The 10,035-nt window shown below is 42.7% G+C and overlaps 1 pseudogene across 1 annotated transcript; it reads right to left on the bottom strand.

Moving 5' to 3' along the window:
* Nucleotides 1-6,745: 6,745 nt before the first annotated feature.
* Nucleotides 6,746-8,963, bottom strand: LOC100998983 (annotated as a pseudogene). Its single transcript, XR_002523838.2, has 2 exons — nucleotides 7,690-8,963; nucleotides 6,746-7,365 (listed from the first exon to the last, which is right to left on the bottom strand). The product of XR_002523838.2 is annotated as an adenylate kinase isoenzyme 6-like (transcript).
* Nucleotides 8,964-10,035: the final 1,072 nt, after the last annotated feature.

The raw sequence follows: 10,035 nt of genomic DNA, 5'->3' as shown, positions 1-10,035 counted from the left end.
AATCCCAAGACTTTGGGAGGTGGGTGGATCACTTGAACCCAGGAGTTCAAGACCAGCCTGGGCAACATTGCAAAACTTTGTCTGTACTAAAAATACAAAAATTAACTGAGCATGGTGGCACATGCCTGTGGTCCCAGCTACTTGGGAGGCTGAGGTGGGAAGATCGCTTGAGCCTGGGAGGTCAAGGCTGCAGTGGGGATTGAGACAGAGCATAAAGTGATTGTGCCACTGCACTCCAGCCTCAGCAACAGAGTGAGACTCTGTCAAAAAAAAAAAAAAAAAAAAAAAAAAAAAAAAAAAGAAAGAAAGAAAAAAAAGAGAAAGAGAAACAGTTCTCAAGAGATCATTTTTACCTGTTTGAAATATTTTTTAAATGGTAAAAATAGTACACACTTATTATAACAAACTCAAAAATTATAGAGGAGTATACAGAAAAAGTGAAACCCACTTCCCCCTATCTAGTATCACTTCCTAAAAGCAATCATTGTTTAAAGATTGGAGGTTTTTTTGCAGATTTTTTTCATGCTTAGTCACACATATATTTACATATACATGTATGAGATTTTTAAACAATAGAAATGGAGTCACACTATGCACACACACGTGTGCCGACATTTATAGTTCTCCTTCTTTTAGCAGATATGTAGGAGATCACTGTGTTATAGAAATTTATCCACTCTTCTTGATAGATCCATCGCTTACTTACATTATTTAAAATTAGACTCAATGCAGCAAAGTGCATCCTTGTGATGTATCTTTATACATACTTCTAATATTTTTATAGGTTGCATTACTAGCTGCAGAAGTGCTAGTCATAGCATATGTATGTTTTAAATTTTGAGGGTTTTTTTTCCAAATTGTCTACCAAAAATTCTTAATCTGTTGACACTTTCAGTAATAGGCCATGAGGGGCTTATTCCCCACACCCTTTGCAATACTCGATATTATCAGTTTTAATTTCTTGCTGAAATGATCTTGTTTGGCTTTTGTGCTCAGCGCCCAGAATCTTGATCGTATTAGACTATTAGGGTCCTCCTAGCCCAGGTACTTTGTAGTTCGTGGAGAGGTGGATGGCTGAGGCCTCATTTTGGAATGCAAACAGTGTAACCCACATGGAGCAGTAAGTATATGCCACACCTGTGAGTACTGGTGGTAGCTTCTGTCCAGGACAAGGTTAAGCCTAAGGTCAACTCTGTTCTGGTCTCGGTTCCTCTTTTCCCAGGTCCAGGGAACTCACTGCTGAGGGTTCCATCCTGACTGCACACCAGTGCTCACTTACTGCTGTTTTTACGTTTGACTTCTACATTTACTGAAAGGGCAGTCAATTGATGTCAATAGAAGACTTTATTTATTTATTTATTTATTTATTTTTTTAATTTTTAGAGACAGGTCTTGTTCTGTTGCCCAGGCTGGAGTACAGTGGTTTGATAACAGCTCACTGCAGCCTTGAACTCCTGTACACAGGTGATTCTCCTGCCTCAGCCTCCTAAGTAGCTGGTGCCACAGGCACATGACACCACACTTGGCTGATTAAAAAAAAAAAAAAAAAATTTTTTTTTTTTTTGGTAGAAACAGGGTCCTGCTATGTTACCCAGGCTGGGCTTGAACTTCTGGCCTCAAGTGATCCTCCCACCTTGGCCTCCCAAAGTGCTGGGATTACAGGGGTAAGCTACCATGCCTGGCCACAGTGGGAGACTCTTTCTTTCCGGGGTTCTCTGTAAAAAGCTTGCCACGTGCTTGACCAGCGAGTGGCTGTGTTTCCCTCTCCAATCTGAGAGTTCTGAAGATCTAGCCCACCAAAGGCACTAGAATAAGCCCTGTCTGGGCTGGGTGCGGTTGCTCATGCTTGTAATCCCAGCACTTTGGGAGGCTGAGATGGGTGGATCACTTGAGGTCAGGAGTTTGAGACCAGCCTAGCCAACATGGCAAAACCCTGTCTCTACTAAAAATAAGACAATTAGCTGGGTGTGTGCCTGTGGTCCCAGCTACTCGGGAGGCCAATATCGCACCACTGCACTCCAGCCTGGGAGACAGAGTGAGACTAAAAAAAAAAAGAGCCCTGTCTGAGGAAGCTACATTTAGGCTGAAACCTAAGCAGTGCTCAGACTCTAGCATGGGTACGAATCACCAGGGGAGCTTGTTAAGATGCAGATTCTGGTTCTGAAGGTCTGGGATGGAATGTGGCTTGTCCCGGGCACACTGTGGAGTTAGAGCAGAATTGCCTTAAGGAGAGCAGAAGTTCCTGACCAGGATGCATTAGAATTATGAGCAGCTCAGGTCCTCCCCTAGACTATTTAAATTCAATTACTAAGGGTTCAGGCACAGGTATTTAAAAACACCTTTGGTGGTTAAAATATGCTAGGGTTGTGGGAGGTTGAGGCTGCAGTAAGCTGTGATCACACCACGGCACTCCAGCCTGGGCAACAGAGCAAGACTCTGTCTCAAAAAAAAAAAAAAAAAAAAAGCAAAAAAAAAAAGCAAAAAAAAAAAGCTAGGGTTGAGAGTCATGGATGTGGCACAGTAATTCTCAAATTGTCCCCAGAGAGCAGCATCAGCATCACCTGGGAACTTGTTAGACATGCCAGTTCTTGGCCCCATCCTGTCTGCCAAATCAGGAACTGTGGGACAGGGCCCAGCGTCTGTTTAAACAAGCTTTTTAGGGGATGCTCATCCTTGCCACTGTTGAATGGAGCATCTTGATAAACATTCACAAGCCTGGATCCCAGCCTCATTCTTTCTAATTCCAAAATCTTGGAGTGGTTCCCAGAAGTATGTGGCTTTAAAAGCACCCATAAGGTGCTGATTCAGTGGCTGAGCAGAGGGGTGGCAGCTCTCAGCATGAGTGGGGGCTTATGTATGGCCTCCTGGCTCATGCTGTACAGTGTTCATCCATCACCTCTCAGGGGTCAAACTCAGACAAGATGCTGATGATGTTACTGTCAAACACTTACTATGTACCAGGCACTTTATACATGAGCCCTACAACAACCCGGAAAGGTGGGCCTATCATGGTTTTACGAAAGCGAGTCTCTAACCCAGGTCCGTCATGACTCTAAAACCCGGGCTTTCCACCATCTCAGAGTATCAGTTTTGGCAGATTAGGGGGGCACCAGGCTGTGGGCCTCTGAGAAACCTCTGTTGTGTAATCTTCAGTGGCTTATTTTGTGAAATTGGAGATATATTTGTAATTTTAGCAGTATAACATTCTCCTTTCAGTTCCTCTGAGGGAAAGAGAGGTGGTTTCAATCTTTAACTTATGCAAAGTGATGTTCTTTGTCTGTGAAGAGGACTCCTTTAATCAGAGGGCAGGTGCTTGGTATGTCAGGTTGTTAGAAAAAATACAGGATATCCAGTTAAATTTGACTTTACAATAAATAGAAAATAGGCTTTAAAAATTATAAGTATGTCCCAAATATTGCATGAGGCATATTTATACTAAAAATTAGTTTTTATTAATAGAGATTCAAATCTAACTGAGCATCCTGTATTTTTATTTGCTACATCAGGCAAGCCTATTACAGTGAGTTTTCTGGCTCTAGTAATGAACCTGCCTCATTCTTCTGCAACCAGGGATGCTCATGTGTTAGAAGATGCGGCCAGGACTTGAGAAGGAGCAGAACTAAAACTTACCTGTCAGGCTCTGCAGTGACTGAGACAATCAGACACAGCCTGAACCTAATAACCCTTAAAAAAAAAAAAATAGCACTTATGTGCCAAGCACTATGCTATGAGTCTTTCATTCACTATTTTATTTAATTCTCACAGTCCTACGACTAGGCCCAGTAGTAGTATCACTATTTTACAGATGGGAAAAGTGAGGTCAAGAAAAGCTTAGTGATTGGTCTAAGGCAGGATTTCTCAGTTACAGCACTATCAGCATTTGGGGCCAAATAATTCCTTAAGCAGTTTATTTTTATTTTATTTTTTGAGACAGGGTCTCACTCTGTCACCCAGGCTGGAGTGCAGTGGCACGATCATGACTCACTGGTTATTTTTTGTATTTTTTGTAGAGATGGAATTTCACCATGTTGCCCGGGCTGGTCTCGAACTCGTGGGCTCAAGTGTGATCTGCCCACCCTGGGATCCCAAATTGCCGGGAATAGAGAGTGAGACACTGTGCCTGGTTAATTCTTTGCTGTGTGGTCTGTCCTGTGCATTTTAGGATGTGTAGCAGCACCCCTGGCCCTTATCTTGAGGGAGACTGGTGACAAACAGGATAAGTAAGTAGAATATAAAGCATATTAGAGAGTGATAAGGTAAAAAAAAAAAAAAAGGAGAAAAAATAAAGCAAGGAAGAGAGAATATGAGGGCTTAGAATGGATACTTGAACTTTTAAAATGGGTGACCTGGAAAATCAACCTCATTGAAAAGGCGATCTTTGTGTGAGGGAGCTGCAGCTATCTTGGGGAAGAGCATTTCAGGCAAGGGAACAGCTGGTGCAAAAGCCTGGAGGCAGAGATTTTTCTGTGTCTTTGAGGACTATTCTGGAGTCACTGGAATGGGGTGAGTGGGGATGGGGATGGGTAGTAGGAGGTGATTTCCAAGAGGTAGCAGGAGGTAGGGTGACCATATAATTTGTAATCCAAATGGGGCTAAGTGGTCACTGTTAAAACTATGCTGGGACAACAGATACAAACTAGGATTATCCCAGGCATGCTGGGTTAGTAAGGATTTAGTCATTACTCTAAGTGACTTGGCTTTGGGCAGAGCTGCAACATGACCTGACTCGAGACCTCTGTTTTGATTACTCTGTTGAAAGGGACTCAAGGCCAGTAAGGCTGAATTAGGGAGAATAGCTTGTGGGGGTGCCACCACAATACCCAAAGTGAGAGAAGATGGGGGTGTAGATCAGGGGCAATGGCAAAGGGGCCCTGAAAACTGGTCAAATTCTGGATATAATTTGAAGGTAGAACCAATAGGATTTCTGACCCTTACTAGGCTATGGGTGTGAGAGAAAGACAGGAGTAAAGACGGCACCAGCAGAAAATGAAAAGAGGAAGAAATGTGGGAGGAAGATCGTGTTGTAGGTCAAGTTCACAGGAAGCAGACCCAGATGAAATGATCATGCGAGAGGTTTGCTGGCCAGGGCTTTTGTGATCAATACCTGAGAGAGAAGCAGAACAAGAAGGATGTGTTGGAGGAAGTTGCTGGGTAGCCACTTGGTCCCAACAAGGGACTTGACCAACCCGATGGGGGAACTCTGAAGTTGGTCAGGCCCTTCAGAGTTACTCCAATGGGGCAAGTCAGCCAGGTCTCACACTTGACTTTCTAACTGACTGTCGCTGAGTGAAGGTAGTTCTGGGAAGGGTTAGACCTCAGGCAAGGTGGCTCTCCTCCGTGGAAGTCAAGCTTTGGAGTGGGGTTGGGTTGTCAGTCACCAACACTCTCAGTGGCTGGAGAAAAGGGTGCCTTGGTCCCAGAGAATCTGGGTAGTGACTACAGCATCCATTACAGATTTGGCACTCAGTTTTATACCTAGGAAGTTTGAGACAGCCCCTAGATAGTCAAGGGGGGATGCTAAGTGACTCTTGTCCCTTTTCTGCTGACTCCAGGGGCCAGCACAGCCTCTGAGTTCTTTCAAGGTGGCTTGCAACCCTTACTCTTTCCTAGCTTATGCTGAACTTCTGGAGCAGCATATTCCATAGAAATACAGTCCCAGACACACGGCTAACTTATTATTATTATTAGTAGTAGCAGTATTATTGAGCAAATCTTGCTCTGTCATCCATGCTGAGTGCAGTGGGATGATCACAGCTCACTGCAGCCTCGAACTCCTGGGCTCAAGGGATTCTCCCACCTCAGCCTCCCGAGTAGCTGAGACCACAGGCATGTGCCACCATGACTGACTAATTTTTTTAATCTCATTTTTTGTAGAAATGGGAGTCTTGCTATGTTGCCAAGGCTGGTTTTGAATGCCTGGACTCAAGGGATCCTCCAGCCTTGGTTTCCCAAAGTGCTAGGATTGCAGGTGTGAGCTACCATGCCCAGCTATGCATATCTAACTTAAAGTGGTATTGTATTCACACTTTAAAAGTTCAAAGAAATGGGTGAAATTTAATAATGTATTTTTTTTGAAACAAGCCTTGTTAAATGTTTGAACCGTTATATAAGCATTTTTTTCCTTTTTCTTTGAAAAAAGGTAAAATTATGCAAAAATGCTTATGCTAAACAATAGGCTGGACACAATGGCTCAGGCTTGTAATTCCAGCACTTTGAGAGGCCAAGGCAGGTGGATTGCTTAGACCTAGGAGTTCAAGACCAGTCTGGGCAACATGGCGAAACTCTGTCTCTACAAAAAATACAAAAATTAGTCAGATGTGGTGGTGGGCACCTTTAGGTAGTGGCAGCTACTCAAGAGGCTGAGGTGGGAGGATTCCTTGAGCCCAGGAGATCAAGGCTGCAGTGAGCCGAGATCATGCCATTGCTGCCTGGGTGACAGAGGGAGACCCTGTCTAAAAAAAAAAAAGAAGCTACCATTTTCCAGTTATCTTTGAATGTTATCTTTTATGTTTTACTTTTCATTGTGAATCATTGTGAACATATACAAAGATGAAAAGTGGAGCATATAGTACAATGAATCCTCAGTTACTTATCAGTGAACTTTAACAATGATCAACTCACTGCCAAACTTAAAAAAAAAAACTTTTGTGTTTATTTATTTATTTATTTATTTATTTATTTTTAAGATGGGGTCTCACTTTGTCACCCAGGCTGGAGTGCAGTGGTGTGATCTTGGCTCCCCATAGCCTCCACCTCCCAGGCTGAAGAGATCCTCTCACCTCAGCCTCCTGAGTAGCCGGGACCACCTTTCTACTATCTACTGGTTAGTCTTGCAATATGATTTTAATAAAGTGTTACTTATTCTTGAACAATTTCTATGATGTCAACAGAGAGATATCAACAACAGTGATTGTAAAGTAGCTAGTCTTATAAGTCAAGAGTTAGGATCTTTGGTCCATTGCTCAGTCCATTTCAGGATCTAATCTATATTATTTTCTAGCTCTTATGGTTTATTGCTTGGCAGCTGATGCATGATTTCTTCCATGCAGGATGCTGTGACTTATTAATAAAGAACTTGAAAAATCTTACACTGAATATTGTCTATTAGTTTCTTCTCAGTATAACCCCTTGCTTCAAGTCTTTCATACAATACATTGGTATCTGTTCCCAGCACAAAAACTATAATATATGAAACCAGTGTTCAGGGAAGAAGTCACCAGCATGGTAATAAACAGTAACTACCTTCTCTCATTTGGTTATCTAACTCATCAACTACTCTTTATCTTCACCTAAAATGAGACAATCACTCTTCATCATAGCCATCACACAACTGCTCTTCTTGAGCTAAATCACCCACATTAATGTTGTATTTCAGTCCTGAATTTTTTTTATTTTTATTTTATTTTTGAGACGGAGTAGTCTCACTCAGTCACCCAGGCTAGAGTGCAGTGGCGCCATGTTGGCTCACTGCAACCTCCGCCTCCCAGGTTCAAGCAATTCTCCTGCCTCAGCCTCCTGAGTGGCTGGGACTACAAGCATGTGCCACCACACCTGGCTATTTTTTGTATTTTTAGTAGAGATGGGGTTTCTCCATGTTGGCCAGGCTGTTCTTGAACTCCTGACCTCAAGTGATCTGCCTGCCTCAGCCTCTCAAAGTGCTGGAATTACAGGCGTGAGCCACCACGCTCGGCCTCAGTCCTGATTTTGATGTGAGTTTTTTGCCTAGTGTGTTTTTCCTATCCCTGGTTTACTGGTGAGCAGGATGTTTGGAAGCAACATGGTTCCTCGCTGTGATGGCTCTGAGTGCCTTGCTCACGCACCCTACCCTAAACACTACCCAAGCTTTTTCATCTATCTGTCCACATACTCCCTCATCCCATTTTATTTTGTAACCAATTCCACATATCGTATGATTACATCTGTTTACATCTGTAAGTATTTGAGTGTGGATCTGAAAAAGTTTTTTTTTTTTTTTTTTTTTTTTTTACTTAGAAGAATGCTGTTTCGGCATCCTTTACTACTTCTGGTTTTTTGGTGAGATCAGAATTGCAAGTCAGGTCTCTAGGCTGAATGTTATGGCAAACTCTTATGTATTTAAACGGATGGCTTATTAACGACATGAGCAACCAGAGTTGCTATTAGCTGTTGATTTATGAAGCCACATGTTCAGCTTGTATGATGGATGTCATTAACATCAGGCGTGGCGGGCTCATTCATCTGTCTCTGCCCAGTGCTCTGCCGTCCTGAACGCGCTCAACAGATGGGGAATTTCATGGCCACAAATGGAATTGTTTATCCTCTCATTGTTCCCGTGTCAGCAATCAAACTAAATCCATTACCCACCAATAAAAAGATCAGCCTGCTGCCAGTTCAGCTGTGGAAGGGGCCAAAGCTATGTTGAAGGGATTTAGAGTTTTAGAAGGGATAAAAAAGTAATAAGAAGCCACATAAAAATTAAGATCCCAGAGAAGAGTCTGAGTCTTTCATTCTAAAGCTGAAGGCTTTAAAGGATTTAAAAGGAAAGGCCAAGTAATTCAATATTTTCTTTAACACAAAATATACTCTAGAGACCCCTCTTTATGGATAGTGCATAGCTTTTATTGTGTGTTGATGGCTTTATTATCTCATTTCAAAAAGTCACAAGCACTCAAACTAGGCTTTGAACAAGGAGGAAATGTCAGATTCATAATGGAAAAGCTGCTAAAACTTTAATAGTGTTACTACTGGTAGGAAGATTTTCTTTTGTGTGGATAAATAGTTGTCTGTTCTTATAAAGTTGTTCCTCTTTGGTTTAGCTAGCAGGTTCTCTGTACACTGATTTGTAAAAGGAGGGTCCTCAGTTCTGTGGACCCCCCAGGCTGCCCTCCCAACATTCTCAATGGACTGTGGACCATAAATTTTTATTTATTTATTTATTTATTTATTTATTTATTTATTTATTTGAGACAGGATCTCGCTCTGTCACCTAGGCTGAAGAGCAGTGGCACAATCATGGCTCATTGCAACCTCAACCTCCCAGGCTTAAGCAATCCTTCCACCTCGGCTCCCTGAGTAACTGGGACTACAGGCATGTGCCACCATGTCTAGCTAATTTTAAAATTTTTTTTAGGGATAAGGTCTCACTATGTTGCCCAGACTGGTCTTGAACTCCTGGCCTCAAGGCATCCTCCTGCCTTGACCTCCCAAAATACTAGGATTACAGGCTTGAGCCCCTGTGCCTGGCCTGACCATGACTTTTAAAAGTGGACCTTGGACGCTTTTTGCCAGATTTGTTTTATATCAGGATGTAACAGGCAAGAGACCTTGGTGTCATCATTCACTGGTTATAGCTGAGTATCTGGGACATGCAGATTTCAAATTTATTTGGTCAAAAAAGTTAGAGACGTTGGCCAATGGAAAATCAGGTTATCTGTAAAAAAAGAAGTAAGACTGGTTGCATTGCTCTCTTTTTCATTCTATTCTGCAAATACTTAATGTACTACTGAATATGGCAGCTATTACGCTGGATGATAAGGATCTTAGATGATTAAGACAGTCTCCCCCTCTTAATAGATTAGATGGGGAGATAGACAAAAACACAAATGCTTGTAAGATGTGTTTACAGCACAGAGTGGTAAGTGGAGGCCTGAAGAGGATATTCTGAGAACTCAAAGGAGACCTCAACTTAGGGTTCCTTGACTTCCCTGGAGAGAAGGGTGGTGGAGAGGTGACAGGGCTAAGGAGTGAAGAATGGGCAGTAGTTTGCCATGAGGTTTGGAAGGTTATTTCAGGCACAGGTAAGAGCCTGAACAAAGCTATGGAGGCCTGAGATGGTTCCTGAGGGTGTGTGAAGCTGGGGAGACAGGAGACTGAAAATGGGGGAAAAGGCTAAGCTATGGTCAGACAATTTATCTTTTATCAAAGCACTCCTGGATGCAGGGTGGAGAATGGATTACAGGGGGTTAAGAAATGGAAGCAGCGAAACCGTTAGGAAGCCGATTGCAGTGATCCAGGTGAGAAGTGGAGGGCCTGAATCAAGGGGTATTCGAGTGTGTC

The sequence above is a fragment of the Papio anubis genome, chromosome 8, assembly GCF_008728515.1.
Source record: "Papio anubis isolate 15944 chromosome 8, Panubis1.0, whole genome shotgun sequence".
Taxonomy (NCBI): Eukaryota; Metazoa; Chordata; class Mammalia; order Primates; family Cercopithecidae; genus Papio; species Papio anubis.
The sequence above is the reverse complement of the archived record's forward strand: the minus strand, read 5'-3'. Positions and strand labels throughout refer to the sequence as shown.